A 15,177-nucleotide genomic window follows, 5' to 3' on the forward strand; every position below is an offset into this window, starting at 1 on the left:
AATAAGTTTGGGTGCTTTGTTTTGTTTTTAAGTCAGCCTCATATTTAGGAAAAATGATAGCACCAAGATCATTTTGCATGTATATTCAGTACATGGAACGGATTAATTTATAATAGATATTTAGTGTGAAGCACCTGTAAGTGGACCGTTGATACAGCTATACCTGTAAAATAATCACATGTCATCTGAAACATTGTCCCCTTGCTCTCTCTCACTCTCTAGTGTGGACAGACTATCTAAAATATAGTCAAAAGCATAACAAACACCCCCAAGGCATGGCAATCACTGCAAACAACTTATGCTGAGATAGCGGTATTGATCTGGAATTTGCAAATCCATTAATAATGTAGTGCACTAAGGTGAATGTTAAAGGATTTGTTTTGGCAGTCATGTGGAGTGCATTCACAGATTCTGTTTGCCCTTGACTGCCACTTGCAGCTGATTTAAAACTGGTAATCACGTGCTATGAAAATGATGTCCTGCTTTTGCTGTCTGTTTCTTATACTCAACTGAAAGAATTCCCACCAATGATTTTTGTGGACGAGAAATGCACCTTCCACGGACTCCATCCACATACAGTGGTACCTCGTGTTACATACGCTTCAGGTTACACACTCCGCTAACCCAGAAATAGTACTTCAGGTTAAGAACTTTGCTTCAGGATAAGAACAGAAATTGGGTTCCGGCGGCGCAGCAACAGCAGGAGGCCCCATTAGCTAAAGTGGTGCTTCAGGTTAAGAACAGTTTCAGGTTAAGAACGGACCTCCGGAACGAATTAAGTACTTAACCTGAGATACCACTGTATAGCTAAATATCATATTCCAGGTATATGACAGCAATTCATTTTCCTCCTAGTGAACCGCTGGGCACATCCATTGAGAATAATGTTGGTGCCATTCCTGTGTTCCTCAATAACTGCTGCCCCTTGAAGGAACAGGGAGATGATGGTGTAATGCTTGAATATTCTGTGATGTTTGGATATTCAGTGATATTTGGAGCTGTGCATGAAGAAGCAATAGAAATCTACAGGAACATGGATGTAAAGCATTCCAAATTTGATGAATGCATAAAGCAGGGGCGCAAAACTGTGGCCCTCCAGATGTTGTTGGGTTTTAATCAGGCCCAGTCAGTATGGTCAGCCAGGTTAGGGATCATGGGGACTGTAATTCTAACATCTGGAAGGCCATAGCTTCCCCATCTCTGGCATGGAGGTTGGGACAATCAATTGCTATGAGTCAGGATAGTTACAAAGAACATCCATGTTCAGAAGCAGTATTATACTGACGATAGCAAAGGAATAACAACTGGAGGGGAGCATAGCTTTCAAGCCCTGGACTTCCAGGAGGCATCTGGTTGGTCACAGTAAGAAGCAGGATGTTGGATTAGACCAGGCATGGCCAAACTTGGCCCTTCAGATGTTTTGGGACTACAACTCCCATCATCCCTAGCTAACAGGACCAGTCGTCAGGGATGATGGGAATTGTAGTCCCAAAACATCTGGAGGGCAAGTTTGGCCATGCCTAGATTAGATCTATTTTTGGTCTGATTCAGAAGGAAAGCTTCATATTCTTGCAAGGCTCTCACTGTTACAACCAAATCACCATTGTAAGAGTAACTGCTTTTTTTTTTTTATGTTTTCATATCTTGCTCAGCCGGCAGGAGGGAAATCTGTGAAAACAAGATTTGTGCTTTCCTGCTGCATTTTGACTTGACTAAAAGGTAAAGGTAAAGGTACCCCTGCCCATACGGGCCAGTCTTGCCAGACTCTAGGGTTGTGCACTCATCTCACTCTATAGGCCGGGAGCCAGCGCTGTCCGCAGACACTTCCGGGTCACGTGGCCAGCGTGACAAGCTGCATCTGGTGACCCAGCGTAGCACACGGAACGCCGATTACCTTCCTGCTGGTAAGCGGTCCCTATTTATCTACTTGCACCCGGGGTGCTTTCAAACTGCTAGGTTGGCAGGCGCTGGGACCGAAAGATGGGAGCGCACCCCACCGTGGGGATTCGAACCGCCGACCATGCGATCGGCAAGTCCTAGGTGCTGAGGTTTTACCCACAGCGCCACCCACGTCCCTTTGACTTGACTAGATGTTTTTGAATGTCTGAGTGCATGTAAATCAGGCCTATATAAATTTCATTAAAAACATATTGAAACAACTCTTTCAAATTATCAACTTTAACAGCTGTGATTACACATTAGTGCCCTTAGTATCACTTTAAATACTTAACTTCATGTTTCCCTGCATAATGTGGATCCCTAACCTTTCCATTAAAGTTTAGAGGGGAGGGAAGACACAAAAAGGCAGGGATATTGTGAGGCATGTTAATGCATTTACAATAAAAAATACATTAGTCCGGTCATGATGTGTGTGTTTTTAATGCCCCCCCCCTTTTAAAGCATGGCATTTTGATAACAAGGAGCAATTACTGGACAAGGAGAAACTGTGTGAAAGGAACAGAATAATACATTGCTTTTTCACTTTGGGGATTCAATCTGCATGAGAACACCTGCAAAGTAAGATTTGCAGTCTGAAGCTAATCTGCAGTAGGTATCTACCCCCTTCACAAAATTGTCTCACAATGTGCTATGATTACCAGTGCAGGTCACAGATAAGGTCTCAGAATTCAGCAGCGGGTCTTTGGCAAGCTGAGATAAACAGCCTCTAACAGAATGTGTTGAGACATTTTTGTGGAACCTTATTGTAATATTGCTTTGCCTTTTTCAAATCGCGCCATCTGACACTTGTAGGTGTGTGAACATTCACACTCGGCAACATTTTGCAATCGGGGCACACTTTCGTACTTCTAACATTATTCTTATGCTAACATTCACAAACTAAGGATATCTCACCTCCATGAATGCTCTTTTCTATCTGTTCTACACTATGTTGGACACCAGCTAAATCAGATGTAAATCAGATCAACCAAAGGCCAGGTTAAAACAGAATGTTTCTGCCTGGTGCCTAAAGGTGTATAATGAAGGCTCCAGGTGAACTTTCCTGGAGAGAGCATTCCACAGATGGGAAGCCACTAAAGTGAAGGCCTGTTCTTGTGTTGCCACCCTCTGGACCTCTTGAGGAGTGGAAGGAGGGCCTCAGAAGATGATCTCAGGGTCCAGGTAGGTTCATATGCAAAGTGGCAATCTTTGAGGTACTGTGGTCCTGAGCCATTTAAGGCTTTATAGGTCAAAACCAGCACTTTGAATTGGGCCAGAAACTATTTGGTAGCCAGTGCAGTCAGACCAGGATCAGTGCAATATGCTCAAACCGTCTTGATGCAGTGAGCAAACTGGCTGCGGAATTGGGTTGTAAGCATTTATTCATCAAGAGGCCTTGGAATGTGATGGTCCTTCTAGCATTTATTAGCAGTATGCAGTCAGATAGGCAAATCCCAGCATCCTCAATATATGAACATATATTGAATAGATACTAAAAAGCTGGTGGCATAGCAACTAAAGGTAAAGGTAAAGGGACCCCTGACCATTAGATCCAGTCACGGATGACTCTGGAGTTGTGGCGCTCATCTCGCTTTATTGGCCAAGGGAGCTGGCATACAGCTTCCGGGTCATGTGGCCAGCATGACTAAGCCACTTCTGGAGAACCAGAGCAGCGCATGGAAACTACATCAATGCAGTTGGAAGTTGTGGCTTGTGCTATAGAGCTTATTAATAGTGATGAAGCGATTGACATCGTCCAGCACATTGATGCTGCTATAGGTACTCCTAGATCTTGAAAACAATTTAGGAATCTCCCATTATACTGATTGGTCTGGTCATTTTAAGTGCTACAGTCACTGATTTTTTTTGGGTTGTTTTTTTTTTAGTATGGCTGTGAATAAAGTTTTGCAGTTTTTAGGAACCCCCAAATCTCTCCTCCGAAATCTTGACCCTAAGAGCATTATTGTTTTCTCTTTTGCACCTCTTTCCATACATTGCTTCTGTAATTATTGCTTTAGTGATTTCCCCCCACCTCCCAACCATGAATATGCTCCTTTACCAGTCAATCAATAATTCCATTATGAAAATGATGATACCTGGGCCAATCAGACTTGGCTATATGCTGGTGATATTAACAACGAACTGTGTGGATCTTGAATGAAGGCAAAGTTTCCTGGACTGATCACATGAGCAATTCTGACCAAATGGGAAGGAGGGGACAAATGGTGTTCATTTTGGGCAATGCATCCCGAAGAGGGAAATATTTTTATTCCTTTCTTTCACAATGATCTACCAAACACCACCGAAAGAGGGAGGTGACATTTTTATGATGCCATCTTTTGGCATTTGAAAATTCTCCTTTTCAGTTGAGTACTAAATGTTAATGTGCAAGTCTCTCTCTCTCTCTCTCTCTCATGTGTTTTTAAACGATAGAGCCTGGAAAGTTTTATTATTACTATTATTATTTAATGAACTAGTTCAAGTTCAACATGGCCAAAAAGGAACTAATCCCAGTTCATCTTTGCCCCTTTACAAAACAAAGGGCCTAGTTTGGTTCATAGTTAGTTTGCAGTTCAATTCAAGTTCATCCAAATATTTATTGGCAAAAAAAGTAAAATAAATGTCAGCATTAACCAGGTTACAAGTTTCTGTGCTAAAATATATTTTAAAAGACGAATAAAATGTCAAACCATGCACATAGTAGAACATGAAATGTTTGGTTTATTTTCCACAACTATTGTGATGAACTAGAAATTATTCCAAGTTTTACTCCCAAATGAACTTAATTCACATTTAGTTCACTCAGAAAATATAGGAATGACTTTCAGGTGTCATTAGAGACCCTTGAACTAATTCAGAGATCTTTTGAAGACCTAACTATTTCATTTGAATCACTGTCAAAAAGCTAGTACCCCTCCTATCAAGAGACACTGAGACACAGTACCTCAAAGAACACCTCTTGGCTAATTCTGCCTCTTGTCAGCAACACTGGTAGAGTTTCCATTAGTCCAACTGCGAAAGCAGCTTTGGATGTGAGGAGAGGCAAGGAATTTCATTTGGAAGCAGTACAGGCATCATCAGGCAGGAAGGATGTTCTGTGCCAGTTGCTGTTGCTGTCCAAGTGGCCTTTTGTATGCCACAAAATTCACAAGTGGAGATTAACTTCTTGGAAGAGCAACCAAGAAGGGCATGAGATAACGCAGATGAACGCTTGTTCACACTCCAGGAAGACATCATGGGGAATTCTAAGGAACTTATTTTCTTTCCTCTTTGATTTCCGTTGTACAGTTTTAAAACTTGTTCTCCATTTCCAGATCAGAAATAAGACTTTGGAATAGGGATGGAGGAGATATTCTATTTATTTCACTTTTAAAGCTGAATTGATTAAATTCACACTTTTTGAAACACTATGAGAACCCAAATTCAGCCATACTTCAAAATCCTTATACAAATTTTGCAATGCAGTTCTGCAACCAACCAATGTTTACAGAAATGCATATATTAGGTCTAAATGTGCTTAAAATGACAATATTAATGAAAGCAACATGCAGAAATTGCTTGAAAAAATGTGTACATTAGTCAAACCTGCATACAAAATCTGCTCATTGGGAGAAATTCACACAACAATGCTGAAATATTTCCATGAGGATTGAATAATAATAATAATAATAATAATAATAATAATAATAATAATAGCAGATTGCTGTGAGAATGTGAATAACCAAATTTAGCATTGGGGACTGAGTCAAAATTCACATATCCTTCCATCCTTACTTTGGAATAGAGCAAGAGACAGAGATCCAGTTCACCATAGTTAGTGTTTTGCATGAAAGAGCTACAGAGATTCAAATAACCGTTGCTGAGCTTGTGACCAAACAGTATGCAACTGTCTCTATGCAACAACTGTCTACAATCATTACTATTTGAGCAATAACAGTAGCTTGTAAAAACATTGTCATAATCAAGGAAATTATAATGGTCCCGTAGACCAATTTACAAGATGGCACCTCCACTGAATGGCTGTGAAACCCAAAGTGGCCCTGTGTCTACTCAAGGCACTCAAGAGGTTGCTGGCTAGAGTTAAGTGGCCAAGGAAGTTCCATATTTGTGTGTCTGTTTGTGTGCCCTCACACACCATCTGCTTTCCAAGTGGTTGAACAGATAGATGTTTAAAGCAGACTGGCACCAAGCCGAAAGATGCCAGCGAATATTGTAATTGTGACTTAATGCATGCTTGATATTATACCCACACATTCATTCTGTAGTTCCAGGCAGGTAAGAAAAAAACATGGTGCTCATCAAGCCTATGATAGGCATCCAGTCCATGATGGATGGTTTGTCTCTAGTTTCCTGGGTCTTGTTTTGGCAGCCTACTCTAAATGACCTGTGGGTTGGGTGGCACAAGTTGTACAGATAACAGGAAGATATGCACTCCTATTCCAGAGTATCAGGCTCCGTGGACCTAGGTGTGACACAGGTGTAAGTCTGGCTGTTCGTCTCTTTCTTGAGCACACTTGATGAGAGGCAAAACCATAGAGGAGGAGTAAATCTGTACAGGCAACATAGAATGTGTTGGAGAAGAACTGTCTCATGTGAACTTGCAGCCCACATGCTGGAAAAGGCTGACAGCAAAACTAGTGTTATGACCTAAACAGTTTGAACAATATCGAGTGCTCCTGTTATGCTTGAGCAACAGGCTCTCACTTCCACAATGGAACCTTCCTCTCCTCTCACCTGCAGCTGCCCACACATCTTCAAAATCTTCAGCAGAAGGTTGGAGGATACTCCAAAGCAGATTCTGAGGGTGTGCAGAGATGGGAGGAGGAAGGGAAGTTCTATTCGTTGCATGAGCAAAACTCTGTGCATACAGCGTCATCATTTAATTGTATAAATCTTTGTGCAGTAACTATAATATTTATGTTTAAAAGTAGCTGTCTACCAGGAAGCTCTAGGCAAAAGAGAAATTTCAAAATCCTTCAAGCAATGTTGATGCTTGCAAGTCTCAATGTTATGTTATGTTTCTTGTTTGTCTTTAAAGCCATGACTATATCTAAGAAAGGTGTGGGAAGGCTCTGGGACGAGGGGACAGAAAGCGGCGTAGGTTGAAATGAACTTTTGAGTTTCTAACCAAGCGATATGAAGTCACCTATGACAGTGGCAAATAATGCTGAAGCTTGCTATTTCCAATAATGCCTTGTGTTTTAGAAAGCTAAGAGCCTGAAATATAAATACATATAAAGTGAAGTCAAGCAATGTGTGGGTGTCTGCAGCCCATTATAAGTGTGTGTGTGTGTGTGTGTGTGTGTGTGTGTGTGTGTATCACTTTAAAACTGTTCTTGGTTGACTAAAATAATGTTATGTGGAATATTCTAACACCACAGCATTTGTGATGGTGAGGAAATGATAAATTTTCACTACTTGCTAGAAATGGGGGAAAGAGAAGTAGAAAGGGAAAGGTTTTGCCATTTAACTGAGCTTGCATTCTGTAGTTAAAATTGAGTGTCATATAGGGAATGTTATTGCGCTGGTAAATATGACATGATGTGCTGGGAGGCAAGTATTTTAAAGTTAACTATCAAAAAACAATATGGCTTTAGAAGAATTTATGTATTTCTGCAGTTTGAAATAAACATGCAATTCCATGAAATCAGTGTTCCATGGTGGGGGGAGAATTATAGCAAAAAAGTATTGTCATTGTCAGATGGGACTGGAGGGGAACACTGAGTGGAGCATGTGCATAAAGGCACTGGGTTGTGAAATAGAATAGTTTGTCATACTTCATTTCGGCATTAAATAACCTCTTGAAATGGCTGCCAGAATCAAGCTGAACCAAAAGTGTGGCTGCAAGAATAAAGATGAGATTTCTGATGGGATGTAACAGAGAGAATTTCTATGGAGAGCACAAAATCTTCATGTCCCATTGCCTGTGTTCACATATATGTGGTTATCCTATTGTTTTCTTGTATAAAAGTAATTATGAAGCATAGTACAAACAAAGAAATGAAATTATCCTAATCCGGCCACAATTGTGGGCAGCTGACCACACAACTATTGGGGACTCCTGATTCAGATATGCATCCATATTTTGTATCAAAAGAAACATGCAACAGGTGTGTGTCATAGCATACATAGGGACGTGGATCCAGATGTGAATTTGCATGGAACTCAGCTGACTGGCGTGAATATTTCCAGACACAAAATCATTTTTACTTCATCTTCCATTTTTACTTCATTGTAAACGCTCTTCTAAAATATAATAAAGGGCTGCTAGCTGTTTTCCAACAAAAAAAATCTAGTTGGGTTATTTCCCCCCATGATCATATAAAACGTGGCAGTAATGCCAAGGTCATAGGTTTGATCCATCGATGGGTACTTTTTCCCTCATTGCAAGGGGTTGGACAAAATCATTCATGGAGTCCCTTCCAAGTCTATGATTTTATGATCTGCAAAGATCATAAAATGAATGAATGCAATCAAATCGTGCATCCTTTATGTACTTTCCTACCTTCTAGGACCATAGAGCCTAGGGCTTGCCGATCAGAAGGTCGGTGGTTCGAACCCCCGCGACGGAGTGAGCTCCCGTTGCTCGGTCCCTGCTCCTGCCAACCTAGCAGTTCAAAAGCACATCAAAGTGCAAGTAGATAAATAGGTACCGCTCTGGCGGGAAGGTAAACAGCGTTTCCATGCGCCGCTCTGGTTCGCCAGAAGTGGCTTTGTCATGCTGGCCACGTGACCCGGAAGCTGTATGCCGGCTCCCTCGGCTTATAGAGTGAGATGAGCGCTGCAACCCAAGAGTCGTCCAAGACTGGACCTAATGGTCAGGGGTCCCTTTACCTTTACCTTACCTTCTGGGAATAGATTTTTCCTTTCTAATATCCCCCAATACCATTTATGAGGCTGTCAGTTGGATTTCAGCACATGCGCTTTTTTCAAAGTCCCCAAGCTATTTTCTCCATGTGCGAAAGAAGAAACAGAAGCTGCTTTAATTAAGGCCACTATATTGATGTTTCATTAACATTTTCCTTCCTTTTAAGAGTCTCCCTTCTAGAGATGCTACCAAAGGCAGAGTATTGGTATCTGACACTAACTCTATGGATTAGCACTTAATGAGATTGGCTAAAGCATTTCATAAACTAGCAGTGTGTCAGTCGTCATTATAGGTGATGCTGAGCTCCTTAATTATTACAGAACCTCCATAAACTGTGCAACAAATCTTTTCCCCAGATTCATACTATTTTGTATACTAGCTGCTCTCTATCCACCCCTCCCCCCGTCCCATTCAGCTATAAATTAGTTACATGTTCTTAGGCATCATTGGTTTTTATGCTTCTGATTAATACGTGATTGGTTTAGGCTATAATGGTACAAGCATGTAATGGCATTTGAAGACCACTTCATGCATTATTAGCAGCTATGCTTCCTGCTGTCCTGTGGGTGCCTCCATGTCATTCCCAGTAGTGCATATAACATACTGAGGGATAGAAGAAAGAGGTTGGTTTCTGGTCCATGCCATTTTTGAAATATTTTAGGTTCTGATACATGTAAGCTACTGTAAGGACTGTGTCATCGTATTCAGAGATGTGCAATGTAATGAACAGGCAATGTGGACAGGCAAGGCCAGGTTATCTATAGTGTACAGTAATTGGAGCAACTCCAGAATGTCTTCAAGGGTCTCCAGAGTCTGAGATTCTTTTATTTTCAAGTAAGTCTCCAGCCCTTCCAGAAGGCAAGCTCTGGATACAAATGTACAACTTGCCTTGAGACTTTCTTGATGCTGAAGACACAGGTTTCATATTGCTCTGCACAACAGTTCCAGAAGTCTGAAGAGCCCCTCCCATTCCACTCAGATTGAATGTGATTCAGACCCTCCAAGTGTCCCTATTTTCCAGGAACAGCCCTGGATTTACATAAGCTGTCCCGGTTTCTGATTTGATCTTGGAATGTACCTCTTTTCCTTAGGATGTCCCTATTTTCCTCAGAGAAATGTTGGAGGGTATGAAGTTATGTGGCCCCCCAAGCCGAGGAGATAGGTGCAACCTTTAGAAGACATCTGAAGGCAGCCCTGTATAGGGAAGTTTTACAATGTTTAACGTTTTATTATGTTTTTATTTATGTTGGAAGCTGCTCAGAGTGGCTGGGGCCCAATCAGATTGGGGTGTGTGTAAATAATAATAATAATAATAATAATAATAATAATAATAATAGAATAGGGTGGTCCCTATTTTCATCAGAGAACTGTTGGAGTGTGTGATGTTGTAATCCTCCCTCCTTCTCCCCTGAGACTTTGTAAATAGAGCCAAAGTTAGGCTTTTCTACCTTTGTGGATTTTTGGAAGATGTTTGGTGATAAAAGATGGCAAGGGATTAGTTTAAGAAGAGCCTTCTGGATCAGGTCAATGGTCCATCTAGTCCAGGTACAGGCAAACTCCAGCTCTCCAGATGTTTTGAGACTACAAATCCCACCACCCCTGACCTTTGGTCCTGTTAGCTAGGGATCATGGGAGTTGTAGTCCCAAAACATCTGGAGGGCCGGAGTTTGCCTATGCCTAACAAAGGCCAACCAGATGCCTGTGGGAAACCAGGAAACAGGATTTGAGAACAAAAGCACTCTTCCCTCCTTTGGTTTCCAGCACTTGGTATTCAGAAACATGGCTGCCTCCAATGAAGTGGTGACATGGGGAATAGTTTGTTGTCCAAAAGTGCTTCCTAACAGAGGGGGAGAAGAAAACAATGATAGAGATGGCTTTCTTCCTGGCTTCAATTTGTCCCCATCCACCCACCTGCGTGTTGGTAAGGACTTGCATATTTGTCTTAGAAGGAGGGGGTAAAGAAAAACAATGACATTGTGGCTTCCTTCCCACACCACCTCTCTATTTCTGACTGCCTATGTGTTGGTGGTGTTGGGGAGCAGTCTCTTGTGAAGAAGGCAAGGGGGAAGAAAAAGGTGTGGGTTAGTGATTTCCCTCCTTGCCTTCCTGTGTTGCTTTGCCCAGAAAGGGCTTCTGAAGAAGGTGGAAAAGAGAAAGAAGGATCGTTGGTATTTAATCCCTAGTAAACTAGCTAAAATGTACAAGACCAAGTCAAATGCATGCTGGAACGGTAAGGGGAAAGAAGGCACCTTTTAACATATGTGGTGGACATGTCAAGCTAGTAAAAGAATTCTGGGAGATGATATATAATGAACTGAAAAAAAAACATTCAAAATAACTTTTTCTTAAAAACCTGAAGCTTTTCCTTTAGGAATTCTAGGTGCCGAAATCCCAACAGATAAGAAAAGACTATTTATGTATGTGACCACTGCTGACTGGATGTTACTAGCCCAGAGATGGAAAGAGGATGAGAGTCCCTCCCAGAGAAGAATGACAGATTAAATTGATAGACTATGCCAAATTGGCAAAAATAACTGGAAGAATCAGAAACCAGGAAGCCCAAAATTTCAATACGGAATGGGGAAAATATATAATTTACTTTAAAAACCGTTGTAAACAATTAACATTATTAGTAGGATTAGAATAACACTTGTAGTTTAATGTTAAATTTTGCGTTTAATGGAGATGTAATAGGTTTGGATTAATAGACAAGATGCAGGAGACAAAGATTAATATAAGGACCCACAAAGGGGAGAAGGGAAGTTCAGGAGATTCTACGGAATTCTCTTTCTATGTTGGTTGTTTGATCATTGTTTGTAAAATTTTAAAATCTGAATTTATTTTTTTAGAGAGGTTGTTGCTCTATTACTTTGTCCTTCTGGAGAGGAAAGGATGCACTCTGCTGCCCTCTGCTTCACTTGAGTCTGCTATGTGTGCAAGCTCCAGTTGTGCAATTTAGTCACAAATTTGCAGAGCTGGTTAACCCAGAAAAAAACCTTCCCTAATCTTTGCCATCAATCTCCCCACAAACCACATTTTCAAAAATCAATTTTCACAGCCATTTGCAGTGCAATCCTAACCATCTCTACTCATTAACAAATCCCACCAAATACTGAAATGTCACTGAAGTGAAATTTACTTTCTGGGTCCCAGGTACGGTATGTGGGGTTAGGATTGCAGCCTAAATATTTGAGAATCTGAGCACTGTGCAAATTTCATGCACTCAATCTGTGTTCAGTTCTCAGACTTGCTGACATATTATGGATCATTTTTATTTCTCAGTCTAGTCCGGAAGCAAGCAAGTACATTATGCAACTTTTGGTTATAGGAGGCACCTGCCTGCCCCCACGACCTGTCTCTTGCTGTTGGGCAGTACCCTGAACACATTTTCTTGTTTGCTGTGGAAAAGTGGGGGGATCAGTTCTATTTCTCAGTAGTCTGTATGTGAGAGAGTGGGAGGGCAAAGGAGGGCATAGGGTAATGGGCAGAAAATTGTTGAAAATAGCCTCCTTTGAAATTCTACTGGTGGAAGCCTTTTCTTGATCGGAGAGATACAACCTAATGACTGATGTGCTCTCTTCTCCATGCTCTCTTCCCACATCAACATACATACCTTCCCATTAATGACATCTGTAAACACAGGAATCCCAGCTTCCATACACTGCCTGTCTTTGCAAATATCATCGAGTCATTTTGCACAAGCTATAAAGGCAGTCCTGTAATCAGAGCAATGGAGAGCAGGGGAAGATTAGCAGAACTTATCTTTCCTCTGCTAGAAGGATGAGCATTCTCTGCTGAAACCAGAAGGAATGAGGGATGCTGCAAAAAATGAAAGCTGGTTTTCTGAAAGGATTTTTTAAAATATTCCTCCATTCAGGTCTCACCATTTTGTATTCTGAAGAATGATATATATTTTTTGCATTTTGAAGAATACTTTTGAAGGATGCCTATTATAGCCCAGGAATGGAGAACCTCAGGCATGGAAGATAAATGGAGCTTTCTAGCATCCCTTTGTATCTGGACCTTAGCAGAAGGTGGGACATTTTAGACTAAAATATAATTTTGTAATGTTTCTTGTGTTGCTAATCTCTTGATTATTCACTGTTGTTTGTTAGCTGGATAAAAACTGCTGCTTGAACATATTTTAAGGAGTGTGTGTGTTGAATGAAAACTGCTTCTCCAAGCTTTCCAGGGTGTAGCAGAACGCAGTAGGAGAAAATTCGTAGACACTGAACCCAACCCTGGTTGCTGACCCAAGGGTTACACATTAAAGTGTACAGTTTCAATGAGCCAAACATATGTTTTGAATTGGATGTATCATAGAGTTGCATTGACTGAAGGTTGTGGTTCTCTCATAAGCACATCCACCCACCCATGCATAAAAAAGTTTGAAGGACACATTATTAGATCACCCAAAGCAAAAAGCAGACCAGAGGTTCCCTCCAGTCATAATATGCATGGTGCTATCAACATGGTGCTATCAACCTAGATAGCATCTTAAAAAGTAGAGACATCACCTTGCCAACAAAGGTCCATATAATAAAAGCTATGGTTTTCCCAGTAGTGATGGATGGAAGTGAGAGCTGGACCATAAAGAAGGCTGATCGCCGAAGAATTGATGCTTTTGAATTATGGTGCTGGAGGAGACTCTTGAGAGTCCCATGGACTGCAAGAAGGTCAAACATATCCATTCTTAAGGAAATCAGCCCTGAGTGCTCACTGGAAGGACAGATCCTGAAGCTGAGGCTCCAATACTTTGGCCACCTCATGAGAAGAGAAGACTCCCTGGAAAAGACCCTGATGTTGGGAAAGATTGATGGCACAAGGAGAAGGGGACGACAGAGGACGAGATGGTTGGATAGTGTTCTCGAAGCTACCAGCATGAGTTTGACTAAACTGTGGGAGGCAGTGGAAGACAGAAGTGCCTGGCATGCTCTGGTCCATGGGGTCACAAAGTGTCAGACACGACTAAATGACTAAACAACAACAACAACATCAACAACATGTACCGTACCACACTTTAATTTATGGCACATATTGGATTCCTCAATAATTTATTTCAGCAGGCGTAGTTCTTTGAGTAGGAAATGGATTTTATCCAAATTGTTAAATGGACTATTTTGTTTGAAACAAAAACAAAACAAACCCACTTGTCAGTTAAAGGGTGCCTGAGATTAAGTGTTTTGTTTCCCACCTTGAGTCATAGCAACAGCTTTTTTCATTGTTCTGTTTTAATCTATTTATTTATGGGATTAAGCATATAATAGTTACCTTAATCTTGTTTCAACAGGGTGCAGTGAGTGGCCAGGTCTATACTTAATAAAGAAGCTGCTAGGTGGGCTGGAAGAGGTTTATAAAGGCCAGGCAAGGAACTGCGCTTGTGTAATAGCTCACAACACAAAGGAATCATATCAACAAAATTGTTTCACTGAGGTCAAAAGAGTCAAACCACAGTTCATGGAAACAGCAGAAGGTGGAGAATTATTCTGCTGTATGTGAAAACAGACTTTGGTCCAAAGAATCTCCCCATACAGATTTTCACTTTGCAGCATATTTGACCTATTATAAATGATCTAAGATGGATTGCTGGTCTATTGTGGACAAACACAAGGTTGATATCATACCTACTAAAACTTCTAATGCTCCTTCTGTACCTACAACATTTGTCATAGTTGTCTTTGCTAAAAACCCATATTCTCCTGATCTTCCTGATCCTTCCACTCTTCCTGATCACCACCACTAGTGCTGGATTTATGTATAGGCTAAGTAGGCTGAAGCCTAGGGCCTCTAAATCTAGGGGGCCTCGCCAGCCCTCCAGCTCCCCAGTGGGCAGTCTCTCCTCTCCCAAAATTGCAAACCCAAGACTTCATGCGAGGGCAGGGCAACTCGGGCCCAGCAACTATAAGACTAAGGCTATAAGACTTAGAGCTAGCCAGTGGGGCCCAATTCGAAGCAGTGGGGCGCAACTTTTTTTCTTTTTTTGGTAGGGCCCCAATTCACAGCCAAAGTCTGCAAAATTTTATAGATATAAATAATATCCATCTAGATTGCCCAGGTGCTGCCCCCCCCTTATAAGCAGCCCATGGGACCCAATTTGGCCCAATTGCTCGAATTGCCTAAAGGTCAGCCCTGATGAGACTGTGCAGGGGTTGGACTGACAAGCCCTGCACCTTTTAGGTCCCTGGTGTCACCATTCAGAGTACAGACTCAAGAACTTGTTATGGAAATAGAGGGGGGCACTTATTTGAAATTAGTTTTGTCACCTCTTCCCCCCCAAACCCCGAGACAATGAGCCCACCCACCTTTTATTTACAGTCACATAGGCACTACACTACAGCATGGCCATAAACCTGTATGTTCAACTGCTGAAA

This window comes from Podarcis erhardii (genome assembly GCF_964252035.2).
Source record: "Podarcis erhardii genome assembly, chromosome: 4".
Lineage (NCBI taxonomy): Eukaryota > Metazoa > Chordata > Lepidosauria > Squamata > Lacertidae > Podarcis > Podarcis erhardii.